A 16166-nucleotide genomic window follows, 5' to 3' on the forward strand; every position below is an offset into this window, starting at 1 on the left:
AAGCTCCCACATTCATAACTACTAGCAGAAAACCTACTAATCAAGAATGTTATCAGCCACTTCAGAAAACCACAGATCCATGAACCAGCACACTCTCATGGCATTCCATGGGAGACAGGCACAGCATCACAGTTTTTCCTTCAAGTTTCAAAATAATTTCTTCCTAGATTACATTGGACCATCTTAGCTCAGCCTGCTCCCTGGAAGATTTTATCCCTGTGGAGATATTCTATCCATACCACAGATGAGGAAAACACTGGGCAACTTTCCAGGACAACAAATCTCTGTGCCCAGCTTAGAAACTGAATCGAGGTCTCGTGAATCCCAACCAAAAGGTCTAACCATCACACCTCCTGTTTAAAGGAAATTATTTACTAAAAAAAACAAACCCAAGGAAAAAAAATACTCAAAGACTTTAAAGGATACCAATAAGCTCTTATCAAAGGAAATGAATTTACCCTGTTCCCTTATAGATTACCTTATGTGTTCTCCCTTCAAGTCCCATATAATGGAAAATACCCCTGTGGGTGCCACAGCCTTTTCACCAGAGCTGCTTCATAAGGGACAGTGCCACAACCAACATATCCCAGGAGCAAAATTACAAGCAGACTCTTCCTCACTATTTCAGTAAACAATTTTCCTCACAACACAGGAAGTATCACTGACACTCCTGATTGCTGGTAATGCTCTTCATTTACAGTTTCCAAGGGTGATTCCTCCAGATATTTTGCCCTGTTCTTTGAAATTATTACATCAGTTTCACTGTCTCTGCCTTGCAGCAGAAACTAATTTACAATAACTTCCTCAGAGCTGGCACACAGCAATTATTTTCAAGTGTAACTGCTTAGAATGAGTATTATGCCATGTCTCCTGTGCTCCAGAAAAATTAAACTTTATAGACATATAAAGTGTAGCCAAGCAAACACTCCTTTCTTGTGCATTTCTAATTGCATCCTAATTATAGCATTTTACATGCATTTATGTACCTTTCATCCTAGGGTATCCCAGAGCATTTTGTAAACTGTCACATGGTTTTAAAAGGAAGCCTATATTAACCCAGAGCTACTCATACCAGACATCTCCAGAATCCAGTGCAGCAGCCTGTAGAGAAATTCATTATGAGACGGATTTGGGCCAACGGCAGAACACTGAATCTCTGTAGTTAGAGAAAGACCTTCCCTCCCCCTTCAGACATCATTTGAAATTCTTGCATATCTATTTCACTTGATGGTCTCAATGTTTTAAAAACATTAATTAACTTGCACAGTATTTTAATTAGTTAAGGCATAAACAAATATCTAAAACCTGCAACAGGAAGTGCTTAAGGGAAAAGCTTTAGAACCAGGGCAAACACTCAGAGATTCTTCTAGATTCTCTCTCACATTGCAGCAAAATCCTGATTTAGCTTTAGACTACCTCCAGATCAGAGTTTAATAGCTACTAATGCACCTATTTTCCACTTTTTTTTTTTTTAATAATTCCTTTTGGAATATGTCCCTGCTGTTTATTAATCTACACTCTGAAGTAGTGAGCACCATCCTGTATTCCAGTGCTGTATGAATAAATGCTTCCAAAAGAGCTTTTGTTTTGATTTGATTAGGTTGAGGGAGGCCAAAATACTTATATCCTCGGGAAAAAGAAGGAAAAAATTCTCTACACACTTCTTGTGCACACAGATTCTACAGTATTTTATCATGTCTCTCAACACCACTCAGTTTTACAGGTAAACAAACACAGGAGCTAATTTTTTTCCAGCAAAATAATCTGAAACAAGGCTTCACATCTGCATGAATATAAGCTGTTTATTTTTAGATGCCTAATTTTAGGCAGCTCGTTTTAAAAATTCCACCCATACAGATGCCAAGTTATTTTCCGAGGTCACACACTGAGGCAGCGACAGCCCTGATGAAACAGCCCAGGCATCCTTGTCCTCACAATCATTATCAGGAGGCAAAGAGAAGGGGCAAACTGCACACTCCCCAACATATCCACGCAGGAAGGAAGGAGACTGAGTCAATTCTACTGGGATTTCAATCTGAGCTTGTTAGAAATACAGATATTCTAACTGGAATATCTGTTAGAAATACAGATATTCCAGTTGGGATACACCGAGCTTTAAACGGTTTCTAGACTAGAATGGCAGCTTCCTATTCCACTTCATTTCAAGATTTACTTAACAATTTGCCATTCCCTAAGCTAAAGCTTTGTAAAGTCACAAAAACATGTGACCTCCCTCTGCTTTTCCATGATCCAAGGTAGCTTGGAAACTTGCTGATACTGATTGCTTCCCCCTGACTTGGCTTTAATTCAGGCGCCAGGCAACGGATCACAAATGGATAACATGAAGATAAAATATTTGGCAGAAAGTTGACTGTCACGCTCTTTCTGTTGCCAAGAAACAAAACAGGATGTATTAGAATTATCTCATTAATTAACTTTTCTGTAATTCTATTTTTTTATTGGCATCTCGTTGGTTAAGCAAATGGTTTTTCTTTCAGAAGGAAAGCATGCTAAGCCTAAACAGGTACTTTTAATACATCACCAATTTAACAGATCTTTACAACAAATAACTTTGGGACAGATCCTCTGCTAGTTATAGTTGATTTTTCTTCCTGATACTAAAAAAAAAATCCCTTTATTTTTTAAAGAGATTAGGTTAGTAGAGATATCAAATTACATCAACTAACAATCTAAATCCTAATTTTCTGCCATCTCTTTTCCTTCAGCTTCAGGGAGTTACTAAGTTATTTACCACAGGACTGAAATCATGATTTGTTGTTTAATTGTTTTTAAGAAATTCAGTGCAGATTTTTTTCAGTGCTCCTAATTTTGATACAAGTTAGTTGCAGCTGTGATCCACTTGCCAAACAATTCTCCTGGAAAAGAAAAATATCCATAATCTGTCAGTGGCAGAATAATGTTTGCATCCTTAATTTTTTTTCCAAGGAGGACTCCACATTTCAAGAAGTCAGCTAAGACCTAAATGAAAGGCCTGGGTAAGGTATTAATTCACAATGAGTAATAGCTGTAATGATTGTCAGACAACAAAAAAAAATTGGTCTTTATTACATTAATGTAATTGGGTTTTATTACATTAATAAAGCCTAGGTTTGTAAGCACTACCCATGAAAAAAATCTTACTGATTCTCCCACAGGTGTTTTGAACAAGTGAATGTTTGCTACAGCAAGTTAAACCAGACCAGAAATGCTGAAGACTACTTTGAGTGTACACCACTGTGAGCACAACAGCATTGTTTTGAAAAAGAAGCTGGTTTAAACAGTGCCTCCACTTTTTTCTTTAATGCCAGTGAAAACTTTTCTTATGCCTTGAATATTGTTCAGAGTGAGGCAGGGTTCTGTTTACGCTCTGCGAAGAGATGAAGAAAAACAGGGAAGAAAACCAAATTTTCTCTGTAAATCCTGCATGAAAATGCAGACGTTTCTAGCCCACAGCATAAACAGCGATAGGCAAAAGTCAATATTGCAAATGTTTTTCTTCAGGCGTAACAAAAGCAGCATTATCTGTGTCAGGATTATTAGTACAGCACATCACACACGACTGTCAGCTCAGGAGCTCCTCAGGCTGTGATGGGACACCAGGATGAGCAACACTCAGTGTCAGGGGATCCTGAGCTGTGCCCATCCTCAGCCTCCCACATGTGGGAGTCTTTAAAATGGGACTTTGTTCAATTTAACAGTGTCTCTGTGATGCTACATCCCTTGCAAGAAGGAAAAGAGACTGTTAATGTCATCTCTGTTCTTTTGTGTAAGGAATTGAGGTGTGGGACTGAGAGGAAAAAGATGCATCCTCCCAGTGTGTCACAGCCACAGCCTGTAACACCCCAAAACTCCCTCCAGAAGTGATGGACTTTCAGCTTTACTTCATCAGGTTCTGGGAGTTCTGCAGGAAGCTGGGAACTGGACTCTTCTCCCAAGTAACAGAAAGTAGGACAAGAGGAAATGGTCTCAAGCTGTGCCAGGGAAGGTTTCAACTGGATGTCAGGAAAATGTTCCCACTGACAGGGCTGTCAAGCACTGCAATGGGCTGCTAGGGAAGGGTGGAGTCACCAACCCTGAGGTGTTTAACAGATGTGGCACTTGGGGACATGGTTTAGTGGTAGGTGTGCCAGTGCTGGGTTAACAGCTGGACATGATGATTTTAAATGTCCTTTCCACTCTTTGATTCTGTGTAATGTTTACAAGTTCCATGGTGTAGGGATTAACTTTCCTTTAGCTCCTATTCTAAATTCATTTATTGGATGTTTATAAACTTCTCTTGTCACAACTTCATGCATTATTGAAAATGGCTCTTTTTTCTCCCTTCACAGGTATCATACACCTTGTGATCTGTGTTCTGACAGGTACATTTTTCTTTGACTGACCTGAAGCAACACATCCCTGTTTAGAGACCTACCCAGCACCATCCTGTCATCAAGCAAGGCATCAGCATTCTTCTTTGTCATTCACACCCCAGTAAACTCCAGCTGTATGGCAAAAATCCTTCTTCTTAGTCCCCAAGCACACAAAGGTCTCTTTCTAGGTAAAACTGAATTTCAACCCATTTCTAGAATCCATAAGACCGTTTTTGTTTGGTTTAAGTTCAGACACACCTGATGGGAATATTAAAAATTAAAACAAATAACAGTGTAGCTCAACAAAAAAAGAAGTTACCTCTTCAATAACTTAGAATTGCTTAGATAAATCACAAATATATCTAAAGACCAAGGCTCAAAAATCTGCTAGAAGGGAAACACCTCATGTTTTTATAGTCCTACATTTGCTTTAAGTTGATAGATAAGCATAATGGAAGAATTCAAATGATGCTTTATAACTCTTTTTTTTCTTTGCTGCAAGGCAATTTTTATCTCAGCCTGTTGGCTTATATTAAAAATTCTTTCATTAAATTTTTATCACCACTGGTATTTCTACATATGAGATGTGACTCTAGACTAAGGAATTTGTTTCTTATCACTGGGATTAGAGCAAGGTGATACACAAACATAAACAAAAGAAGTTTTTTACAACCATAAATTTAACATGTCTCATTAATAGACTCAATATATCATATCAGGATGTTAACCAGTAGTGAATTTGAATAAATAATGTTGGGAGGTAGTGTTGTTTGTTTTGGTTGTTTTTCTTATTTTGCTAGGGTAAGCTGCGAAAACAAAGTGTTAATGTAACAGACCTCAGGAGCATCTGCACTCAGTTATTTAACAAATAAGCATTAAAGGAAATTAAACAATCAGAAATATGCAGGATTAAAACTGATAGCAGTATTACTATTGATACAGGTTGTTAAGGCAGAAAAAAGGAAGATTTATTCTTATTTTAATTCACATTCACATGCTTTTATACCTGCATGTTTTCTTTAGAATTAGGACAATGGCAGTTGCTTCTAGTTAAAACACACAAGGGACACCTCACAGAATCAGTGGTTCTATTTATTTATTTATCACCTGTGTTTCAAAGGATAGAAAATGAGGACCATGTCTGCTGTTACCTGCCATATCTAAATGGCAGTTCCCTATATTCCTCAGTTCCATTCCTGTTACTCAGTGCCCCATGCATTATAAACCACACTCAGAGCACAGAGAGCTCATCTGAGTGCAACTCCTTATTCCATCCTGCCCAAATTTTCTGCTACAGCAAGCAGAAATCTGCTGAGGACCTACACACAGGACAAGAGACCAAAAATACTGAAATTCATTTGGACTATCACTCATTTGCCAGGTCATTCACCACGAGGAGGAGAAAGTTGAAGAGCCCTGAGGAGCAGGAGCGATGCTTGGGGGATGGAGGAGGAGATCATGGCTTGTGTGAATGCTGAACTCCTCTGATGTCAGATCCTACCTCATGGCTGGGGCTTGCTTTCACAAGCAGCCCACTGTCACTTAAGATATGAGTAAGGATGATAAGATTTCAGCCTGAAAAAAGTACAGCCTGTGCCTCCTGAGTGCAGATCACAGTGTGCAGGTCGAATTGCTGAAGGGCAGGAGCCTCTACATTCAGCAGTTTACTGCCATCAGCTTCCCAGAGCATTAAAAGAGAATCACAGAGAAAATCCAGCTGGAAGGGACCTCTGGAAGTCTCCAGCTCAAGCTTCTGCTCAAAGCAGGGCTAGGTCCAAAACCTGATCAAATTGCTCAGGGCTTTTTTCCACCAATGTCTGAAAATCTCCAGAGGCTGCACAACTTCTCTGGGTAATCTTACCAAGAGTTTGGACACATTCGTTGTGAAAACAGATTTCCTTCTATTTAGTTGGAGTTTCTCTTGGTGTACTTTGTGACTGCTGTTTTCCACCCTTCCTCTATGCACCAAGGAGAGTGTGGGAAGGGGTTTATTCAGAAAACTTGGATCCAGTCAGGTCGTTGAAACCATCAATTGTATTGGTCCACCATGGCATTCTCTTCCCCAGGCCCACACAAAGCCCATGCCTTCAGCTTTTCCATGTAGGTCCCAGCTCCAGATCCCTAATCAGCACTCTGCTGCAGTTGCTCATTTATCAGCATTTTTTTTTTGCACAGGAGGGTGAGTGTAAAACTGGAAAAAATTGGAAACGATTCCAAAGGAAGCCCTCAGTGCTGAACACAGAGGAGCAATCACTTCCCCTCTCTGCCAGCTATGTTCTGCCAAATCTTGTAAATCTTACTCTGCTCCGCAGCAAGCTTTCAGTGTCACCAGGACACACTGCTGGCTCACGTTCCTGCCCCTCAGCACCTGCCAGTCTTTTTCTGCAGAGATGCCACCTGGCCAGAATGGCTCCCAGAATGGCAACCCCATCCAATGTGCAAGGCTGCCACTGTCTTTGCCATCACACAACCCTTGCTGGCCCATTCTTCCAGATTGCTTACGTCCCTCTGAGTGGCAGCCATGTCCTCCCTGCAGAGCCCTGACTGTTTCTCCCAGCCTGATGTCCCATGTGAACGTGCTGGGGGGACATTCTGCCCCACCACCGAGGTCACTGATGATGTTGGACAGCTCCAGCATCGAGCCCTGAGGCACACTGCCTGGCACGGGCTGTTAGCTGGACACTGATGCTTCAAGCCTGAAGGTCTAGTCAGCTTTCCACAAATTTTTTAGTCCACCCATCTGGCCCACAATCCCCAGTTTGACTACAATCGTGCTACGTGAAATCAATTTCTTTGTGCAGTGGCTGGGAGAACAGTGAGTGCACTTCTCAAAGCTGCACCCCTGCCACACACCAAAGTCCAGGGAGAAATGGAAACAATCAACACTTGTGCCACCAGCTGAGAATTCCTCCCTCTCCCCTGTATTACTACAATAACTTACTCCTTCTGTCCATCTTTTTCCTATTATATTCACAGAAGGGATACCAGCAAGGCCTTTTAACGCCTCATTCTGCTGCTATTAATTAATCTGCTCTCCTGCAAAGAACAGAAGCAGCTAAGATGTGGTCTGTTTCTTCTATTTAAAGAATGGGCTGTTAGAGTCAGCCATCCCAGATGAATCAGAAAGCAATTCTAGCCTTCAGCCTCTGAGAACCCTTGGAACCATTTTAAGTACAAAAATTAATACAAGTAAATGAAATTAAGATGGCATTTAACTGAGGATTTAGTCAGCAGTTTATGCACACTGGTGACACCCACACACTGATTCTACTAATTTTTATCATTAGTTCCATATTCACTCCATGACAAATTGAAAGTGAAAAAAAACCCCACCCAACAAATAGCTGGCCTTTTAGCAGGCTGTTTATGTGCACTAAAGGGATCAGAAGCTGCACTCAAGGTCAGCTGTGCTGCCAATGAAGGTAGTTCAAAACAAATTCCACCTGGTGCACCTGTCTGCCATCAGCAGTAGGAAAGGCTGAATAACACATTCCTTAAAGACACCTGCAATGGAAACATAAATCCTTTGTTCCACTCTGAGCAAATGAGCTTTTTACATAGACACCTTTACATGGATCACATATTCTTGGAAGCTCAGTTTCCAGATAACTTTATTACAGTGCCACCGATTTTTCCAGCTCAGAATTATTTTCAGCTTCAGAACAAACGCTATTTTTAAACTTAAACCCTGGCAAGAAAATTGTCCTGGTGGTGTCTGGACTAAATTTATGATTAGTATTATTTTCTCATCAATCTAAAATACTAAAATAATAAGGACCTATGGTGCTCTCCATCAATGAGGAAAAAAAAACCCAAAACCAAAACCCTGAAGAAACAAAAACTCTTAAATTCTATATAGTCCACATTTAAGAGAGGTCATTTTGTACCACAGATTCTTCATCTCTAGGCCACCCATAACTTATTATGGGTGTTACAGAACTGTCTTTTAAAATCTCCCTCTAATCTGGCCATACCATATTCCCCTTGTCCACCCCCCCTTTTCTAGTCATCTGTCTCAGCAAACATAGACATACTCTTCACTATGATCATAAATTAATTTGAAAAGCAGAAATTCCTGGAATTCTTCAATGAAATTCCCATTTTCTAAAAAGTCACATTTAGAAAATTTGAGAGTAAAAGCACCTTCCAAACTAAACAAATAAATAAGGAGTAATTATTATTGTTCTCTCATAGCCATGTAAGAAAACCAAAAATCTAATCCTGGAAATAATCAGCAGTACCTCCAGCCCAATATGCATTTAACACTGTCAGAAATCAAAAACTCTGTTCTTCTGTGCAAATGATGTTATTTTTGGGTTTAAGATACATCAAAATCAGGAGAAAAAATAGCCTAAGTATTTCTGTCCCATTGAAAAATAAAAAACTTCTAGCATATAATGCAGTTAAAGCAGAAGATGAATCCTGACTCTCTAGAGTCTGCTTCCTACTCAATTCTGCCATACCAGAGCACATGATCCTTTCCAACACAAACACACACACCCAAATATGAAGGCATCTTCTCATAAATTTAAATACACATTATGAATAAAACTACTGTAAGGCAAGCTGACAGGAGACAAGTTGGGAATACCTTGGAAATATTTTAAATAGCTCCAGTGCCTTGGAGAGGTAATTAACCATCCTGTCCTAAAACTAAATAATACAGAAGCTGAAATGCATATTTCAGAGCTGCCTGCAGTGAAACTCCTATTTGCAGCTCAGAATAAGGAAGTTCTATTTAAGGAAAAATCCACTTCAGGGGAGGATGGCTCCAAATCTTTCCTTAATTGAATTCTCACTTAAACTTCTTGTGTAAGTGCCATTACCCACTGGAGCAGTGAGGTCTCTGCAGACAAATATGCACAGACTGACAAACAAACTTGCACTGTTGCCTGTCCAAGTGACCTCAGGTGATGTCCCTGCCTGCCCCACTGGGGTTAGAACACGGCGCCGTGCTCCTTGATGGTGCTGTCTATTCCAGAGCTGGGGATAAATGCCTCTGCCTTTCCAACAGGTGAGGGAAGGTCTGTGTGTTATGAACAAAACAGCCTGGCTGGGATACTTGGCTCAAACTAAGTACTGACATTGAAATGTTAATTAGCCAATTGCTATTTAATTGGGAATCACCTACAACCCCAACCACACTAGGACCGGGATGCAAAACAATCCAATGGAATCATGGGAGGAGGTTTTGGGGATGAAAAACACCCCAAAATGAAAAAGAGGGGCACAGTGGAGGGGGCTGGATGGGTGTGCAGGTTGGGGAAAAGGGAACCACATCCCTGGTCTGTGTTTGACCTGTCACCATGACCTGCTGAGGACCAGACTGGACTGGGCTGTGGGAAGCAGGCACACGGAAATCAGACACGCTTCCTGGTGTTACCAGGAGGGAAGGAGAGGGATTGCTGCTGCTGGACCTCAGATACCAGTGTGCCAGGAGGAAAGGAGAGAGGACAGTCTGCTGGGACTTCAGATACAGGACACCTCTGCACCTCCGGCTACCAGTGCCACGGAGACTCCAGGGACAGACTCTGCCGCCTTCTCCCCCTTCAGCTACCAGGAAAGCTACAACAGCCCCCTGCCGAGCTGACTTTTTAATAAAGAGCTGAACATTAATTAAGGCACAGACCCTGATCATTTCTTGTGTGTCCTGCCAGGCTGCAGGAGAGCTGAAGGATGAGCCAGGCTGGGCACGGCTGGCACAGGGCAGCGGCTGCACAGCCTGCCCCGACCCAGCTGCTGGGCAGCATCCTCACAGGGCTCTGCAGGGACCCAGCCTCTGGCCTGGGCTGGCCACAGCTTCACCAGCAAGGCAGTAAGGTATCAGAGCACTTGATGGCTTGGTGGTGCCTCTGACAGCAAGAGCAGCTCTTTAGCTGGGATCCTGATGTGCCATCTCCTTGCAGCAGATCTCAGAGCTCTCAGATCCACGGCAGTGCTAGTGTGGAAATGATTTAATAGCAAGGGACTAAGACTCCTGGGAAGTCAGTGCACTTAGCAACAGACAGGAGAGAAAAAAAAAAAAACATATTCATCAGAACTACCCCATAGAAGCAGAGGCCTTTTCCAGGAAGCTCCAAGTATAAAAGAGATCTCCTGTGATGCCAAATTAGTGCCCATGGCCAGCACAAAACTTTAAAAATACCCTTTGACAGGGCTCTGAATTTGAAGAGGTGTTCAAACATCCTTCTTCAACCAGCAGAGAAAGGAGCCTGTCAGAATATTCTCAATTTTTCCACATGGCAGAGTGGCACAGGCACAACATGAGTGATATTCAAGCTGTAATTTAGAGAGCAAACATAACAAATAGCTCAGAGCAGTTCCCATGCACCTATTCTTTCTTCCTTTTTTACAGCCTTCCTGAATTTAGAAGGGAGATACAGCTTTTTAAAAACAACCTTGGCTGAGTCACTAATAAGAACAACAGCAACAAGAAAAAATTACACGCCAGGATTAACTGGCAAGATGTGGCAGGAGAGGAGGCCCTCAAGGCACAGAGCCAGACAGCTGGGGCTCACTGGCCAGGTGGTGCATTTGTTCCTTGGGGAACCTGGCATTAGTCTCACCCAGCAGCTGAACCACAGAATAATTCTGGCTTAAGTGCTGGAAAAAGTGTTTAAAGACTTGCTCTCTCAGCTGTGGGTGAAGGTGGCAAACATCAGAGCCAGGGTAAAGCAAATGTAAATTATTGCACTGGGAGTAGGAGGTAGGCAAAACGTACCAGATTTAGAATGAGTGCTCATGAGTGCATCAGTCCCTGATGCAGGCTTGAGGCAATGGTTTCTCACAGAGGAGGACACTGGGGACATGGCCCACTGCAGTGGATCCCCCTTTACAATAATTACCTGCTGTGGCACTGAGGATGTAGATAGGCAGAATTATTTTTGAATGCTGGCAGTCTTTGCACACAGACTATATTGGGTTTTCCGCCTGCAGACATTTCAGAAAACTAATTCAAATTAACATCTGAAATGGATTACAGAAACTACTTCAAAGCCTTTTGTGGACACTCTTATTGGTAAGTACGAGTGACCTTTATCAATTTCAGTTAGCTCATTACAAGAAGAAATTAAGATCAATCAGAGCCCCTTTAACTCTATATTCACTTCTTTATTTAATTTGGATTAATTGTTCCTATGTCTCTCCAGCAAATCATGTCAAACTATGAGGCTGGAGAACAAATGGAAAGAAATAAATATTCCTGCAATATCTTCCTGGTCATTAGACTAAGCTCCCTGTAACACAACATGTTCTCATGTAAGGCTGTTACATTCTTGCTTCTAACACCAAAGTAACTGTGGCTGTAAAAATCACTGTTTTGGATAAAGGGAAAATATCCTAGTAATACCTGAAAGTGATACAGAGACACTGCATTGCCTGCACGACTGGCATGGTTTCATTCATATGTTTTAGCTTCTTTTCCAGGACTGTAACATCCACAAAAGTTCGGAGCACATTTAACTTACCCACAAGGTCTCAGACCAGTGACAGGAGTAGTGAACAACTGGCAAATCTGTCATGTTTAAAATCCTTCTCTCACCTCACTTCCCTATTCCCTAGATCCCAGTAGCAGAGAGCTGGCTCTGTACTGGTGACTATACTGATGCACATGGGACAGCAAAGCCAGGTACCATCTGCAATTCCAGCATTACAAAGAAGTGTAGTATCTCCCACAAATATTTAGCTGCAAAAGCCTTGTGTACTCCAAAAAAAGCAACCCTTGGCACAGCTAGGGGCAGCCTTTCTCCCACCCCCAGTGGCCTGGAAGGGTTAGTTCTGGCTGAACACGGGTGTCAGGGATGGCAGGGTCCCGTTCCCTCCCGTCACAAGCAGCAGCAGGAGATGCCACAGCTGCCAGCCGCGGTCCAAGGGCAGCAGTGACTGCTGTGGGTGCTGCCAGCTGGGATCTGAGCTGCACCCACAGCACTCAGCTCTCCTCAAGTGCAGCCTGTGTCCAGAGGCTGCTGAAGGAGCCCAAAGCAATGAACCAAAACACCCTGCATGCTACCCAAGTCTTCAGAGCTGCAAACAGGCTCAAGGATCTGGTAGCACTCACTGAGCAAAGAGGGTTTTCCTTATAACCAGGGTTGCCAGCTCTCTCACTTGTGGACAGGAATAACTTGTTTTGACAGATTTACTGCTCTTGCCATTTCCCCCCAAACCTTTAATGAAGTTTTTATGAACCATTTCCTTCAAACACCCTTTCACGAGTTGACAATGCAAGGAAGTTACATTTGCCGAGTGGAACAAAGTCAAACAGACAGATGGGAGGCAAAACAAGCTGAGAAAAGACTCACACTGCTTGCCAAGCATCTTCCTAATATTTTCCACAACAAGCTATAAGCAGTATTCCCCGCTTTCTCAAAAGTCACGTTTTCCCTAAGATCGTGATTTTTAAGTCACCTTCTACTCTCTTACAGCATTACTAAAAGAATGGAATTAGTCAGACAACCTTTTTGCCTAATTGGAGGAGTAGCTTTTTTATATGTGGCAAGAATCTGTATTTATTGCTCATGTAGCTAAAGTGATGAGCAGTGGAGGAACTGAGCAGCATTCCACTGATCCAGCCAGTGTGACATTGACTTCCTAAGGAAAATCAGCCCAGTGCCTGTGTGTTAATTGAATGCTTCTGCAGTTACTCTGGAATTGAGATGAGTGTAAACCTTTGGGACCCCAGACTGAGCTGTACTGGCAGTGAAAGCTGGAGTAGCAGAAATTGAGGCGGGTTTGTCCTTGTGTTGCTGCCTGTTTCACTTACTGTGGGTTTGCAGTGTGCGTGCACAAGGGGATTGTGATGGGAGGGGCTCACCATGATTGTCTCTCCTTGTCTTCAGCACTGCTCACCGGGTGCTGCTGTGGAAGTGCCAACATTACCAACACACAGCCAGGAGCAGGAAGGCAGCAGCAGAGAAGCAGGGAAGAGCAAGAAGAGGCAGTAATGAAATGCCTGCAGTGGCACCCAAGATGTCAGAGCTCAAATCCCACCTGTGTCAGAATTCTGAGCAATCTTAGGCACACCATGATAAAATGTTAAAATGAATGCGCACTGGAAAAAAATGGTTGTTTCTACTTGCCTTTGGTCTAACACTAAGACTGACAAAACTCTATAAATACTTAAAGTGTTTTGCCTTCTTTAATTGTAGGTTTCCTGAAAGTTCTTATGTACCACTTGTGCAGGAGACAAAAGAGAAACGGACCAGACTGTATGCTGCCTTACAGAATGTGTGCCAGCCACCCACACTGTCCTCTGAGTCGTTCATATAGCACCACTTGGCCCAAAGAGTTCAAAGAACTCCACAGCTTTTAGTGCTCTATGAAGCAGGCTGACACAAAGTCCTGACAGACAGAACTCCCACCTGGGTGAGCAGGAGGGGTTTCACATTCAGAGGATCTGCTGGATAGGACTTGACAATGCAGTGTTGCTTGGGGGTAAATCCAGACCCAAGAGCACAGCGGATTGTCTAAAGCCTGTGAACTTCATCCTGTGATTAAAGTAATTATTTCTAGCTGTGAACAGCTTTTTCACCTTGTTTTACTGTCCATCTACATTTTGTAATAGAATGAAAAGAGGTCCAGTATTGCCTTTCAGAAACATGTGAGTACCCCTATCCTCTTCAAGACAAAAAATAACCCCAAAAAACCCTGAAGACAGATGAAGGGATGTTGGAAGAAAGGCAACCTGTCACTTTGCTGAGCGTTCTACTCACAATTCCACAGACTAATGAAGACAGGCTCAAGGAAGGCAGCCTTGCGTGGGATGACTTCTACCAGTAAAATCGTAACAACAGAAAACAAACTGGTGAATGCTGTATAAGCAAACTGTAACATTTAAGACTAGAAGATGTCAATTACATGGAATACAACTCCTTGCAACACTGAGACAAGTGGAAAGTACCGTAATTGAGGAACCAGACCCTGTTATCTGTATTAAGTAACTGAATGATATATCTAAATATATAGCAAGCAACTGCTATAAGCAAATGTGGATGAGGAAACAAATAGCAACTACAACATTTAAACCTGATTGCAGATCTCTGAAATGGTTGCAGGAACTTCAATGCAGTCAGAATCTTGATTTCACATTATATCAACCAGCACCTTCACAAGGAGCTCGCTGCTAAACTGCAAATTATTGACAAATATCCACTGTCACTATCACTGAGAGGCCAAGAATCTGTCATATTCCTTCCTCACAGAAATTCTCTGATGAAAACAAAAAGCTAAACACAAAAAGCTCAAACTAGTATATTCTCTCTTCCTTTTCCTATCACATCTGTTTATTCTGTACTTAAGTGTGTGTTTCTCCATTGTCACTGGGCAGGCAAACACTTGTTACAAGTGCTGCCTCCAGACTGACTGGCTTTGGTACACCAGTACCTGGCAGTAACTTCCTCCTCTTGAAAAGAATAAACAAGGCAGGAAAGCCTGGGGAACATAAAATGCTATTTGTCACTGTAGGGTCTCAAGAGAAAACACTAAGTTTTTATTTTCTTCTACTCTGTTGCATCAGTAATTTGCTAGAAGTCTCAATCTCTAAAAGCTCTTCTAAGCACTGCTGCTATTGCCAGTTTCAAAGTCAAACTCGTTTGTACTTATTTCCTTCACTGGAAAAAAGGGAGGTGGTGGGGTTCATGTGCATTAAGGAAAATACTTGTGACAGTGCTCCTCCTTTCACCTTATCAGCAGTCAGCAAGTGCTCAGGAAAAGCTGATAAGGAATGCTGCTCACAGGTACAGATTCATCTTAGGATATTTCTGAGAGAGTTCCACTTGAGTAGGAATTATTTATTCAGATAAAAAAGGCTGACAGGTCCAGATACATAGTCCATACTTTTTAGAAGCATTTGGTTTAAACTACTTTTCCTGTAAATTATACAGGAGTAGATGAGAAGTGTGCCTAGGAAGCTCACCAAATAAAAAACCATACTCACATTTCTGAGGCTGATCCTGATACTGCTTAGAACAGACAATGCAGTGTGGTAAAGGAACAAGACAGGGATGGCAACAGAAATGGAAAACAGAATTACCAATCAAATAATTGAATCTCTTGCTTTATGTGATTAAAGATGGTCTGTGTGAAACCTCTCAAGAATCAAATACTATCTAAAATTTGCATCCAAAATAACTATAGTACTTGAATTTACTAGGTACCCTAAAAAAAATTAGCCAAATATTTTTCAGGGGATTTTTTAAGGAACAGAAAAGACCCACCCTCACCATTCTGTTCCTGTTAAATCAACACTCAAGATAAAATCTTCACACATGGACAGAAAAATAATTTGAGAGTATTTACTTAAGGATTTTAGTACTTCATCTTTTTAATTTGTAAAATGCCACTCTACTGCCTTAAAACTTTGTACAGCACTGTCACTGAAGAATCCAATTACCAGAGTACCCAAATTTGTTTAAACCAGTTTTTCAGTAGTAAAATCTAAACCCCTAGAAATACCCTAAATCTTTGGAGAAAATAGACACAGCTATTTTATCCATATTGTCCCAGCCCCATGCTGTATTATTCTACACATATCAGAGCTACACACTTGATGGCAGCTACATGCTTCAGTAGCAACGGATTAAAGCAAGTTCCATTTCTTCTAATCAAAAGACACAATTTTTAAAATGAGAGAGGTCAGAGTCATCAACAATGGCAAGTCAGTGGCTCTGAATTGAAGAAAAGTGATTCTAGCATCCATCTAATCCTCCTCCCTGTTACAGACATCCTGGGAACTCTGTGGGGCAACAGCAAGGGAATTGTAACAGCAGAAAGTAAAGTCTTATAAATCTGGCATTAAACTTGTACATCTTCATTCACCAG

General features: G+C 41.7%; 1 protein-coding gene across 5 annotated transcripts in view; it reads right to left on the minus strand.

Annotated features, from left to right (window-relative positions):
- Window positions 1-16166, minus strand: part of ABLIM1 (actin binding LIM protein 1) — a 191917-nt gene that overhangs the window by 146087 nt on the left and 29664 nt on the right. The window lies entirely within an intron of this gene.

Source organism: Lonchura striata, chromosome 6 (assembly GCF_050655825.1).
Source record: "Lonchura striata isolate lonStrDom1 chromosome 6, ASM5065582v1, whole genome shotgun sequence".
NCBI classification, from domain to species: Eukaryota; Metazoa; Chordata; class Aves; order Passeriformes; family Estrildidae; genus Lonchura; species Lonchura striata.